The sequence below is a fragment of the Callorhinus ursinus genome, unplaced genomic scaffold (assembly GCF_003265705.2).
Source record: "Callorhinus ursinus isolate GAN/ISIS: 27379988/994484 unplaced genomic scaffold, GSC_fseal_2.0 scaffold118, whole genome shotgun sequence".
Classification (NCBI taxonomy): domain Eukaryota; kingdom Metazoa; phylum Chordata; class Mammalia; order Carnivora; family Otariidae; genus Callorhinus; species Callorhinus ursinus.
Window position 1 is genome coordinate 180,914 of NW_027397180.1, and position 14,137 is coordinate 195,050.

Here is a 14,137-nt window from a genome sequence, read left to right on the forward strand (position 1 = left end):
ATAAGGGCGCCCCACACGGGGCTCAACCCCAGGACCCTGGGATCCTGACCTGAGCCACCCCGGTGCCCCTTCTTGTGCCCTTTTAAGGGAGAGAGACTCTGGGTGTGCTGGTTGAAGCTTAACGACGCCCTCCCAAAGAGTGCCAAAGGACCCACGGCGCTTCCCTCCCCCACCCCTTCCCTCTCCTCCCCTTCCCTCCCTCTCCTCCCCTCCCTTCCCTCCAGCTCCTCTCCCCTCCTCTCCCCTCCCCAGGCCTCAGATGGGCGGAGCTGCAGAGACAGTGAGAAAGATTTAAACACAAACACTCCAACAACTGTTGTGGCGGTTGAAGCAAAGCCTCAGGCTGGGAGCCAGTAGCCAAGTCCCACTGCAGACTTGCAGCTGGAAGCCCGCAGAACAAGGTTTCCTGTGTCTGGGCAGGTTCTCAGGGCAGGAACCCATCCCAGCAGCCTGCAGAGCCGGGAAATCACGTGGGCTATTAACCAGAAACAGCAACAAAACAAAGCAACAGACTCCCTTGTTTTTAGTGACTAAGCTCTGTTCCCTCTTCCCACCCCCCAAAGTTGGGTTTGTTTTCATTCCTAGTACTTGAACCATTTTGGATTTGAACTTAGGAATTTTAGTTCAATCTCTTTGAGGCTTAGCGTTCTGAGGGAAAGGATTAATTCCCAAATAACAATTTCTCTTGGATACTGGATATTGGAAACAGGTTTATATTCAATAACATTTTTTTCAAAGATCTTACTTATTTATTTGAGAGAGAGAGAGCACGAGCACAAGAGGGAGAAGCAGACTCTCCACGGAGCAGGGATCAGTAACTGAGCTGAAAGCAGCTGCTTAACCATCTGAGCCACTCAGGCGCCTCAAAAGGGTTTATATTCAAATTGGGGCATTTTGAATGCTGTTGTTAAGAATCAGAGCTTCTTTATGCTCTCCTTTGATCTTTTTATTTCAATGCCCTGGATAATGAGAGAAAAAACTCTCTAAAGGCCTGACATTCAAGGGAAGCCACTTCAGATTTCTAAGTGAGCATGACTATAAACTTTGTTCAAACCAAAAGCCCAATTTAGGGCCCGCCACATAGCATGCTTTGGGAATGAGTGGCCTACAGGCAAATCATCTTGACCTTAAGATATCTATTAATGCTCCTGCACCCTGCATTCCTCAACATTATAACCCGTGTTTCCTGCCTAGATGCTAATCTATAATCTTTCTGAGTTTTTACAATATGTAGGAAAGCATATAACCCTGTAAAAACTGTTCATTCTTCCTTCCCTGTGAAGTCATGTTTCCCAGGCAGCTGTCCTAACTTGGGCTGGAATCACACTCTTTCTTTCTTTCTTGTAAAGATTCTTTTTTTTTTTTTTTAAGATTTTATTTTATTTCAGACAGAGAGTGAGCACCCACACCCAAGCATGAGCACAAGCGGGGGCGGGGAGGGGCAGAGACAGAGGGAGAAGCAGGCTCCCCACTGAGCAGGGACCCCTAATGGGGCTTGACCCAAGCCAAAGGCAGATGCTTAACCAACTGAGCCACCCAGGCGTCCCCTCTTTGTAGAGATTCTAAAGGGTTTGTTCACTTTACATCAACAATAAGATGGTAAAGGATAACTTGGGGTCGAAAACAGGGTGGAAAGGGAACTGGGGCCCAGAATACAAGGTAATGTTAATCCAAGGAAGAGACTGTTCTTGCCCATGTCAGGGTGCTACGAAACAAAGGCTCCCACCACCAGCAGCCCTAGGAGGGTACCCAAGGGCTGGTTTGTGAGGAAAGTCTGGCCCCATCTCGAGCAGGGGCCATGGAGTTGGCCTAAAGTCTAGCTGGTCTAACAAAGGCCAGCAAGGGGGTATGGGGAGTGGCTCTTGGGATGATTGCAGCGAACCCTTCAGGAGGAAGGGCTCTGAGTTTATCTCTTTGGAGAATTTGGAAATTTGGAGAATTCTTCCGTGAAGAACTAGAGGGGATGAGATTTCACCCACCTTCCAAGCTGGCAAATGCGCTGCCAGTTTCAGAAGACACAGACGCCTGGGTCAGAGACAAAAGTCGGTTCACTTCCCACGGCAAAAGCAGCCGCCAGATGTCACTGTCCGTGGCGGGTTTGGAGAGAGCCAGATGACACCTGCACAAACTGAGGGCTCCCAGCCTGCATGCAGAGAACCTGGCGTTTCCATCCTGGGTGCGACCTCTGCCCCAGAAGAGATACTAGTGTCGTTATACGGGACAACAGACAAACCTACCCTCTGCTCCGGGGAGTGACATTGCCTCCATCCTCCAAGACTGTTTAGGAAGAAAATGTCCTCAAAAGGGCGGTCTGGAACCAGGGGATGAGCCAGGAACAGTTTCTCCGCTCCAGCTGGCGCCTAGTCCAGAGACTCAGGGTCTCCCACTCAAGCCTCTCGATAGGAGGTCTAGGGGCCTCTGTCCCATCAGGCAACTCGCAAGTGTAAGGTGCAGAGCAAGTTTGAGGGAGCTGCCCTCCAACTGCGGACACTCAAGGGACAGTCTCTCTCCCCAAGGCTCAGATCTCAGGGGGGTATGGGGCCCCACCTACGGCCGCTATTCTAAGCTGGGCTTTCTGTACCAGCAGCGGTCACAGGCCTCCGCAGAGATGGGTCCCTGTACCTGCCTCCCCACACGCACAAACCTAGACCCCTTGTGTCCCACAGCTTTCAGTTTCTCTCACACAAAACTCTTCGGACAGCAGGGCTCATCTGACCCCTGAACCAGCACCCCTCACACTTATGGCCACATCCTAGGCCTCCTGGGCTAACCATGCCCAGACCCATCCCACGTGCCCCCACAGGAGCACACCCGGCACTTCGGGGAAACGGAGAAGTGGGGAGTGATGTGGGAAACAAAGGCAGAAGAAAAATTATTAAATTTCCTTACTACCTAGAGCCCACTGACAAGTCCTTGAAACAGGCAGAGTGACCTTCCTCTAGGGACTCAGCTGCCTGGATGTTAATACTTTGCTAAGGGCAAAAGGCAATCCTAGCCAGCCCCCCCCCCAACCCCCACCCCAGGACCCTATAACTCTACCTTAACATATAAAAATTCCTTTGGAAACTTCCTTTAGGGCGCCTGGGTGGCTCACTTGGTTAGGTGACTGCCTTCGGCTCAGGTCGTGATCTCAGGGTCCTGGGATGGAGCCCCATATCTGGCTCCCTGCTCAGCGGGGAGTCTGCTTCTCCCTCTGCGTGCACACACTCTGTCTCTGTCAAATAAATAAATAAAATCTTTAAAAAAAAAAAAGCTTCCTTTATCTTACTCCCCAAGATACATGTTAGCAATCGTGCCCGAAGTAGATGACCCCCCGATATACATTGGAAGGGTCTCATGACTGAGTTTCTACTAAACGGTAATAAATGACCTTTCCTAACAATAGCTAGCCTCCTCAGGATCCTGGAAACCTTGTTTCCAAAATACCTGGGAGGCTTTCCGTATCCCTAACCCCCTCCCAACCAGATATAATGCGCCACTCCTCATGACCCCAGGGCAGCTCCTCTGCCCACTGGTCCTGTCTCTGGGCTTTAATAAAACCACGTTTTTGCACCAAAGACACCTCAAGAACTCTTTCTTGGCGGCAGGCTTCTAACCCTAACATCTTTCTTAAATCAGGGAGGATCGGACGTGGCAACCTCACCACCACCCCAGTCCCCAGGGCCATCCTGGTCCTACCGGCAGGCTCAGGAGCCCACCCCAGCCCCTGCGCACCCCTGCCCAGCGCCCTGCCCCCACCCCCAGGAGTCCCCAGGCGGAGCCCCTTTTGGTTCTCTGCCCCTTCCTGCGGCCTGGAGGGGTCTGGGATGACAGCCCACTTGGGTCTCCCTAGGAGCCCTGGGGACAACCTCACCCCAGCCAGGACCCCGAGCCCCGCCCGCCCCCGGTGCGCCAAGAAAGGAGCTGCCCCCTCCCAACACACCACCGGAGCCCCTCACTCTGATGGTTCAGGCCCCCTCGACTGCCCTGAGGGTGCAGACCCTCACCCTCCGCTGGGCACCCACCCGTACCCCATCTCACCCCTCTGGAAAGAGGAGCCGAGGGACCCTGACTTCTCCAGCTACGTATGAACCTGCGACGCCACCTGGCGGCCGCCTGGGCAAAATGCAACCGCAGGGAGCGGGGCGAGAGGGGCAAGGAGCGAGCTGAGAGGAGGATCCTCCCCAGAGGACCTGTTCCGGGATTGCTGCCTCGGCCCCTCAATCCCAAAGAGAGCCAAGGATCCCAGGGGTCCCGGCACTGACTTAACCCTAATTCTGATCCTGATTGGTCCCCATCGCATTTCTTTCTTTCTTTCTTTCTTTTTTAAGATTTTATTTATTTATCTGAGAGAGGGAAAGAGGGCGCACAAGCAGGGGGTGAGGGAGAAGCAGACTCCCCGCGGGGCTGGATCCCAGGACCCTGAGACCATGACCTGAGCCGAAGGCAGACAACGGACTGAGCCACCCAGGCGCCCCTGGGCATGAATTTTTTTAAAAAGTCCCAAGAGAAATTTTAAAAATAACTTGAACTAAATTAAAATGAAAACACAACTTACCAAAATTTGTGGGGTGCAGCAAAAGCAGTGGTTAGAGGGAAATCTATACAATTAAATGTACACTCAAAAAGAAGACTTAAAATCAATAATCTCAATCTCAATCTTAGGAAACTAGAGAAAGAAGAGGCAATATAAGCCTAAAAACAGAAGAAAAGAAATAATAAAAACTAGAGCAAAAATCAATGAAATTGAAGACAGCACTCATTAGGGGGGAAAAAATCAACAAGACCAAAAGCTGATTATTTGGGAGACAAAGTCAATAAAATTGATAAACTGCTAGCCTGGATAACAAAACTAAAAAGAGGAAACAGAGATTACTACAATGAGAAATGGAAAAGGGGCCATCACTACAGATCCCATGGACATCAAAGGGATAATAAAGGAATACTATGAACAACTCTGTGCTCACAATTTGATAACTTAGATGAAATGGACCAATTCCTTGAAGACACAGACTATCAAAACTCACATAAAGAGAAATAGGTCAACTAAGTAAGCCTATATTTATTAATGAAATTGAATCAATAATTAATAATATGCCAAATAAGAAAGCACCAGGCACAGATGGCTTCACGGTGAATTGTACCAAATATCTAAGGGGAAAAAAATGATACCAATTCTCTGCAATCTTTTCCAGGAAATAGAAACAAAAAATGTTTCTTAACTCATTCTGAGGCAGCATTACCCCAACAAAACCACAACCAGATAGACATAAAAAGAAAAGAAAATTGCAGATCAATATCTCTCATGAGCATAAAAGCAAAAATCCTGAACAAAATATTAGCAAGTCCAATCCAACAATGAATTATACACCACAAAATAAGTATATTCTAGTAACCAAGTGGGATTTATTCTAGGTGTGCAAGAATTTAGAAATCAGTTAGTGTAGTCTATCACATATATAGGCTAAGGTAGAAAAATAATATGATTTTATTTTATTTATTTATTTATTTATTTATTTATTTATTAAAGATTTTATTTATTTGACAGAGAGAGACACAGTGAGAAAAGGAACACAAGCAGGGGGAGTGGGAGAGGGAGAAACGGGTTTCCCACGGAGCAGGGAGCCCGATGCAGGGCTCCATCCCAGGACCCTGGGATCATGACCTGAGCCAAAGGCAGACACCTAAAGACTGAGCCACCCAGGCATCCATATGATCTTTCTTAAAAGATTTTATCTATTTATTTATTTGACAGAGAGAGAGAGAGCACAAGGAGGGCGAGCAGCAGAGGGAGAGGGAGAAGCATGCTCCCAGCTCAGCAGGGAGCCTGACATGATGGGGCTTAATCCCAGGACCCTGGGATCACGACCTGAGCCAAAGGCAGACACTCAACGACTGAGCCACCCAGGCACCGCAAAATAATATGATCTTATCCACTGATGTTGAAAAATCATTTGACAAAATCCAATACTCATTTATGATTAAGCTCTCAATTAACTAGGAAGAGATTTCTTCAACTTGATTAAGGATCATCTACCAAAAAAGTGTATAGTTAACACATTTCTTAATTGTAAGGAACTAGATATTTTCCCCTTAAGATCAGGAACAAGGCAGGGCACCTGGGTGGCTGCATCAGTTGCACATCCAACTCTTGATTTTGGCTCAGGTGGTGATCTTTGGGTTGTGAGACTGAGCCCTGTGTCTGGCTCCACGCTCAGCAAGGAGTCTGCTTCTCCCCCTTTCCCTCTCCCTCTGCTGCTCCTCCTGCTTGCATACTTGCTCCCCCCCCCAAAATAAAATAAAACTTTTTTAAAAAGCTCAGGAACAAGGCAACAGTGTCCCCTCTCACCACTGCCACTGAACATTGTACTGGGAATCTAGGATGTAAAATAAATAAAATATGTATGGATTGGGAAGAAAAAATAAAACTATCTTTGTTCACAGATGACATAACTGTTTATGTAGAAAACCCAAAGAATTAACAACAAAATTCCTGAATTAATAAGCGATTATTATGAAGTTGCAGGAAACAAGGTTAATATAAAAAAGTCAATCTCTTCCCTGTACACCAGCAATGAACCATGGAAATTTGACATTTAAAACACAATACCAGGCGCCTGGCCTGGGTGACTTAGTCAGTTAAGCATCTGCCTTCAGCTCAGGTCATGATCTCCGAGTCTTGGGATTGAGTCCCGCATCAGGATCCCTGCTCAGTGGAGAGTCTGCTTCTCCTTCTCCCTCTGCCGCTCCCCCTGCTTGTATTCTCTCTCTGTCAAAGAGATAAATAAATCTAAAAAATAATAATAATTAAAAATATAAAACACAATACCATTTACATTAGCATCATAAAGTATAAATCTAACAAAATATGTTCAGGACCTACATGAGGAAAACTACAAAATGTTGATGAAAGAAATTGAAGTTCTAAATAAGTGTAGGGGCACCTGGGTGGCTCAGTCAGTTAAGCAGCTGGCTTCAGCTTGGGTCATGATCCCAGGGCTCTGGGATCAAGCCCCACATAGGGCTCCCGGCTCAGTAGGGAGTCTGCTTCTCCCTCTCCCTCTGCTCCTCCCCACTGCTTGTGCACTTTCTCTCTCTCTCTCTCTCTCTAATAAATAAATAAATAAATAATCAAATAAGTAAATAGAGAGCTTTGCCATGCTCATTGAAAGGAACTCAATATTTTTAAGATGTTAGTTCTTCACAGCTTGATCTATAGATTCAGTGTAATTCCAATTTAAACCCTAGCAAGTTATTTTGTAGATTTTGACAAACTGATGCTAAAGCTTATATGAAAAGGCAAACAGGGGCGCCTGGGTGGTTCAGCTGGTTGAGCATCCGAATCTTGGTTTTGGCTCAGGTCATGATCTCGGGTCATGGGATTGAGCCCCGTGTCAGGCTCCACACCCTGCTGGGAGTCTGCTCAAGATTCTCTCTCTCTCCCTTTCCTTCTGTCCCTCCACCCACTCGGGCACTCTCTCTCTCTTTCTAGAATAAATATACAAATCTTAAAGAAGAGAAAAGCAAAGGCAAACACCTGGAATTGACACCACCATACTCAAAGGAAAAACAAGATTGGAGAACTGATACTATATGATTTCCTAGAAAGCTAACAGTAATCAAGGCAGCCTGATACTGACAAAAGACTAGAAAAATAGATCAATGGAACATAACAGAGAGCCCAGAAATAGATCCATACAATATAGATCTTTGACAAAGGTGCAAAGTCAACACAATGAAGAAGATAGTCTTTCACAAATGGTGGTGGAACAACTGAACACCCATAAGCAAAAAATGAGTCTATACCAGACTAGAATTAACTAAAAAATTGGTCATAGACCTAAATATAAATTGCAAAGTTTAAGACTTCTAGTAGATAACATAGGAGAAAATCTAAGTGAACCAGGATTTGGCAATGACTTTTCAGATAAGCAAATCCATGAATGAAAAAACTGTTAGGTTGGACTTCATGAAAACTTTAAAATTCTGCTCTGCTAAATATACTGGTAAGACAGTGAAAAAGACAAGTCACAGATTAGAAGAAAATATTTCTAAAACATATATCTAATATAGGGCTGTATCTAAAATACACAAGGAACTCTCAACAATCAACAACACAAAAACAATTTTAAAAAAAGGGCAAAAGATCTGAACAGACACCTCACCAAAGAAGATGTAGAGGTGGCAAATAAGAATTTGAAAAAAGGGGCACCTGAGTGTCTCAGTCTTGGTTAAGTATCTGCCTTCGGCTCAGGTCATGATCCCAGGGTCCTGGGATCGAGCCCTGAGGCGCGCTCCCTACTCCTCAGGAGCCTGCTTCTCCCTCTCCCTCTGCCGCTCCCCCTGCTTGTGCTCTTTCTCTCTCTCTGTCAAATAAATAAATTCTTTAAAAAAAAATTTTGAAAAGATGCTCAACATCATATATCATTAGGGAGTTATAAATAAATAATATTTAATAAGAAATAAGATAAATAAAATAATAAGATATCAATACAATGACTAAAATCCAAAAACCTGACAATACCAAATGCTGACAAGGATGTGGAGCAATAGGAACTCTCATTCATTGCTGGAGGGAATGCAAATGGACGCAGCCATGTTAGAAGGCATTTGGCAGTTTCTTCCCAAACTAAACACAGTCTTACTATACGATCCAGTAATTGGACTCTCAGATATTTATCCAACTGAACTGAAAACTTATGTCCACAGAAAAACCTGCACACAATTATCTGTAGCAACTTTATTCATGGCTGCCAAACCTGGGAGCAGCCAGGATGTCTTTCAAAGGTGACTGGATAAACTGTGGTAAATTCATACAATGGAATATCATTCAGTGATTAACAAGAAAATTGTTGGGGCACCTGGGTGGTACAGTCGGTTAAGTGCTTTACTCTTGGTTTCGGCTCAGGTCGTGATTTCAGGGTTGTAAGCTCAAATCCCGAGTCGGGCCCTGCACTCAGCATGGAGTCTGCTTGAAATTCTCTCTCTCTCCCTCTGCCCCTTTCCCCGCTCATGTTCTCTCTAAAATGAATAAATAAATCTTTAAAAAATTTAAAAAATAAAAATAGTTATCAATCCACAAAAAGACATGGATGAACCATAAATGCATATTGCCAAGTGAAAGAATCCAGCTGGAAAAGGCTACATAGTGTATGATTCCAACTATGTGACATTCTGGAAAAGGGAAAAGTAAGGAGACAGTAAACAAATCAGTGTTTCCAGGGGCACAGAGGGAGGTGGATGGGATGCATGGGGTGTAGACAGTGTTGACACTGCTCTGTACGATACTGTAATGGTAGATTTGTCAGTATCCATAGAACTCAACAACACAGGGAGCAAACCTAATGTATGCAAATCAGAGAAAAGGAAATAAGTCAGGATGTCGGGAATCCCAGGGAGCAATGCAAACGGTGCAGGACTCTCACTGTATTACACACGTGTGAAGCCACCTCAGCAGCGGGGCTGGAGTCTGCCAGGCTCAAGGCAAAGCACGTGCACACGCGCACTGGGCTCTCGTGGACGCAGGGGCTTCCCGCGGGTTCCAGCTTAACAGCTCTGACTCTGCTGCGCACGCACACTGGAATGGAGGGACCAAGTCAGGGGCCGGCAGAGGCTGAGAACCTGGGGTGTCAGTGTGGAGTGGGGGGTGACAGGGAATCAGGGGGAGGATGCTCCATGGGATGATGGATGGGAGTTGGAAGCACCAGCTTAACGTCGACACAGATGGTCACATACAGAAATATTTACAGGCTTATACATATACAGTTGGTATACACATATATTTCTTTGGCTTGTTTGTTGAGCAGGCACAAAGAAACAACTCTCCAGTAGCCATGAACACACCTATTTCCCAGATCTTGGTTCCTAAATCCATTCTCTAATAAAAGGAAGGTGCCAGAGTCCTTGGGAAAATGACTGATTTTAAGACTGATACAGGAAATATACAGAATGAGCCTGGAGCATCTTGTGGTGCCAGAAATTAAGGAGGTCCTCAACACACACACACACACACACACACACACACACACACACACACACACACACGTGAGTGTATCAAAGGAGCACAGACAACTGAAAGTGCTCCCAGTGGCCAAAGCTGAAACAATTTGAGCAACAAAATTAAAGTGGCATCACATTATAAACCAAAGTATAAAATAAACATCCACAAGTCCGTGCTGATGTAAATAAATGACTGAATAAATTAATAAGTGGGAGAGAAGAGACAAATCTCCCATGCAAAAGAATTCTGAATGAAGTATGTAGATCCTCCACCATCAAGGGGATAGGCACCGCCTACCAGCCCTTTAGTGCAGCACCTCCTTCCAAAGAGCACAGGACGAAGGGGGGACAGTGAGCAATGGCACAGCAATGGCCACAGACAAGCACACCACAGCCAGGCAACCCAGCTCAGCATCACGGTGGCACGTCATGCCAATCGTGTGCACCTGACATGACATGAAGACGGTGGCACTTTGCCTCTGTGCTTGTCCTCCCAAACGCCACAACCCCAGCCTAATCGTGAGAAAAACAGCAAATTCCAATACTGCGTCATCCTAGCCATCCAACCCAATATACCTGACTGGTCCTCCTCCAAGCTGTCAAGGTCATCAAAAACAGAAAGTCTGAGGAGCTGTCACAGCCCAGAGGGGCCTCAGGAGACATGACGACTGAATGTCATGTGGGGTCCTGGGTGAGGTCCTGGAGTAGGAAAAGGACATTAGGGGGAAACGGAGGAAATCTGCATAAAGTGTGGACTTCAGTTAAGATGGATCAACTTGGCTCATTAATTGTGACCAATGTACTAATGCACAATGTTAATAATAGGGAAACTGGGATTGGCAGCCTACTGGAACTCTGTGCTACATGCTCAGTATTGCTATAAATCTAAAGCTTTTTTTTTAAGATTTTATTTATTTATTCGACAGAGAGAGACACAGCGGGAGAGGGTACACAAGCAGGGGGAGTGGGAGAGGGAGAAGCAGGCTCCCCGCCGAGCAGGGAGCCCGACTCGGGGCTCAATCCGGGACTCGGGGCTCGATCCCAGGACCCTGGATCATGACCCGAGCCGAAGGCAGACACTTAACGACTGAGCCACCCAGGTGCCCCTTAACCAGGATATTTTGACCCGCAGAAATCATGGTAGCCCTGGGACTAAAATCGTGAGCAGCCTGCCAGAGTCCCACTTGATTTGTATAAGCAGAATAGCTCTAGGCACGGTGAATACAAGTGAATGGAACACCAGGGACTGGCGGTGGGGGGTGGGCCTTAAACAACAGAAATTTACTTGCAGTTCTGGACACTGGAAGTCTCAGACCGGGATGCCAGTGTGTTGGGGTTCTGGTGTGAGCTCTCCACTGGGTTGCAAGTGGCCACCATGTCCGTGTGCACACGTGACCTCTCCTTGGTGTGTGTGCATGATGAAAGAGCAAGCTCCCTGGTGTCTCTTCTTCTAAGCACACTAATCCCAGGAGACCAGGGCCCCACCCTCAGGACCTCATGTAATCCTAACTACCTCCCCCAAACCCCATTTCCAAATGCCATCACACTGGGGATTAGGGCTTCAATACAGGAATTTGGGGGGATGCAAACACTCAGTCCACGACAAAAAGTTTTACTTGAATCACTGTGATAGAAAGTCATGGACCCCTAGCCAATTTCCAGGTTTAAGCCAGTCCACAGAGCCCAAGACCCCTTGGATGAGGGCAAGGCCAGTGCCCTCGAGGCCCCTAAAGGGCCACTTACCACATGGCTGTAATAGGAAAGAAGAAATCCCAGGCTTTTCAGGGACATTGGTTCTGAACTGACATTGATTCCTGGAGACCCAAAATACCACTGTGACCACCAGTCAGGGTAGGGGCCTATGGAGGGTAGGTGATCAATGGTGTTTTGGTCGTGCCCATCTTACTGTGGGTCCAGAGGGTCCCTGAACCTATCAGTGGTTAGTACCCTGTTGCAGAATGCATTAATTGGCAGTTAGCAGAATCCCATCTTGGTTTCCTGGTCCCTGGAATGGGGGCTGTTATGGTGGGAAAGGCCAGGTGGAACCCCAGAACTGCTCCTACCTGGGAAAACAGTAAAGCATCTCTGGAGGGAGGGCAGAGACCAGTACCACCAACAAGGACCTGAAAGGTGCGGGGGTGGTAATCCCCAGCACACCCGTTTGCCCTTCCGATCAGCTGATGCTGAAGACGGGGGTCTCGGACGATGACAACAGACTGAGCATGACCAGGTGGTGACTGCAACTGGTGGTTTTATTACTGAAGCAAGTCCATGGGGACTGGGTCACTGCTCCTCTCCACTGGACCTCACACCATTACATTGGTGACATCACGTTGACTGAAGTGATGAGCAGAAAGCGGCATTTATCCTCAGTAGGCCCAGTGAAAAATAAATTCCACAAAAAGTCCAAGGCTTTCCACGTCTGAAATGTCTAGGGGCCCAGTAGACATCCCTTCCTAAGTGCAAAGCAAGTGGCTGTAACCAGTCCCTCCCACAAAGAAACAGACAACAGTGACTGGTATGTCTTGCCCTTTGGGAGACGGTTTTACCTCATCTGGGTCTACTACTCCAATCCCTTACCTGAGTAATCCAGAACAAAAGGAGATGCTGCAGAAGGTCCAGGCTGCCATGTAAGCTCTCGGCCATCTGGGCCACATGACTCAGTGGATCCGATAGCCTTGGGTGTCTGGAGCATTTGGCCAACCTCACAGTGAGTCACAGCACAAACCATTAGCAGTGCTCTGCCGTATTCCGAAGATAACTGACCTGACTCGCTAGCAGGCATACCGACGTGTGGTTTAGAGAAAATAAAAGAAACATAAGCACACCACTGTTAATATGTTTAAAACACAATTTGGTATGTTTTAATGAGTGTGCAGATTACATAAATGAGGAAGGTGGATTGGAGGGGGGAAGGGCAGGGACGGGAGGTGGTGGCTGAGGAGGTTTGAAGATGTGGGCACTGTCCACGGGGTAGGTGACAGAATGCCCTAACGGTGGGACGTGGCCTGCTTGATTCTGGGCCCCGCGGTGAAAATGAAAGGACAGAAGGGCAGTGTGGCAGCTCACAGCAAGACTGCAACTTCCTGCACAATGTGTCCCGGATGCGCTGGGGGTCCCTGTCCCCTCCTCTCAAACCTGGGTGGCCTGTGACTGCATGTGGTAGAACCGACGTGTGGTAACCCAACAGGCGTTTTGCCCCCTTTGCTGGAGCCCCGAGGCCACCTCCTGGAAGCGGCCCCATCCGGGTGCTCTGCTTAACCATGCTGGCTGGGCACCAACACAAGGGTGCAGCCAAGTCTGGCCCGGTCATCAGGGTCGCCCCCGGCCATTCACTTTTCCCACCTGAGGCCCGTCCTGTTGTAAAGCAGAGAAAAACTGTCCTGTTGGGCTCTGTCTAAATTACTGACCCATAGAATCCACGAACCCCAGTAGCTGGTTCACACCGCTCCTGTTGGGGTGGTGTGTTGCACAGTAACACAGAACTGGAACAGGTGGAGGAAGAGAGAAACGGAGAAGGGTCGGGCTGGCCGCTGGGCGGGGGGGGCCTGGAATGGCCCAGGCAAGAGTGGGAACCAAGTGGGGCAAATTTCATCATCCACCCATACTCCCCTCCCGCCACCGGCTCAGCAAGAGCTGCACCCCAGACCCCGGCGCTGCAGTCCAAAATGGAAGAGCTGCGTTGTGCACCCCTCCTGCCCCTTCCAGCGCGTCCTGCCCACCTGCTTGTGCAACTCCTCCCCATCTTTACTCTGCCTTCACTTGCCCTTCTGCTGCCCATGCACCTGTCAGCCAGGAAAGACCCTGGCTGCCAGGATGAAGCCACCTGCTTTTGAGACCCTCCTCAGCCTCACCTCCATGGCAAGACCCCCCCACGCACACTCCGGCCCCTCATCCATCACCACCACCTACCACTGGTGTCTCCCCCCCAAATTCCCTTTCCCTTGACTCCACTTTGGGCCCTACTCTTCCTGGCTGCTCTATGTTCTACAGGCTCCAGCTCCAAGGCCAGGCTGTACCCCAGCCTCCAGCTTTCCCTCCACGTTCCCTCAGCCCCTGGGGTCCCCTATTTCCTGGAGTCCTCTGCTCCCTGTGTCCGCCCCCCAACCCATAGCCTGTGCCTCCATTGCCTCCATCCCTACACACCCTGATCGCCACC

General features: G+C 48.1%; 1 long non-coding RNA gene across 4 annotated transcripts in view; it reads right to left on the minus strand.

Moving 5' to 3' along the window:
• Positions 1-223: 223 nt before the first annotated feature.
• The window catches only part of LOC141371888 (uncharacterized), a 14,278-nt gene continuing 364 nt past the window's right edge, over positions 224-14,137 (minus strand). The window contains exons 1-5 of one of the 4 annotated variants that reach the window (XR_012377181.1): positions 13,389-13,576; positions 12,559-12,752; positions 3,040-3,214; positions 1,980-2,128; positions 224-475 (exon numbers count right to left, since the gene is read on the minus strand). This is a non-coding gene — a long non-coding RNA (uncharacterized lncRNA). Of the gene's footprint in view, positions 476-1,979; positions 2,186-3,039; positions 3,215-12,558; positions 12,753-13,388; positions 13,577-14,137 lie in introns of those variants that run through there. The other 3 variants (XR_012377179.1, XR_012377182.1, XR_012377180.1) reach the window with 3 other exon arrangements.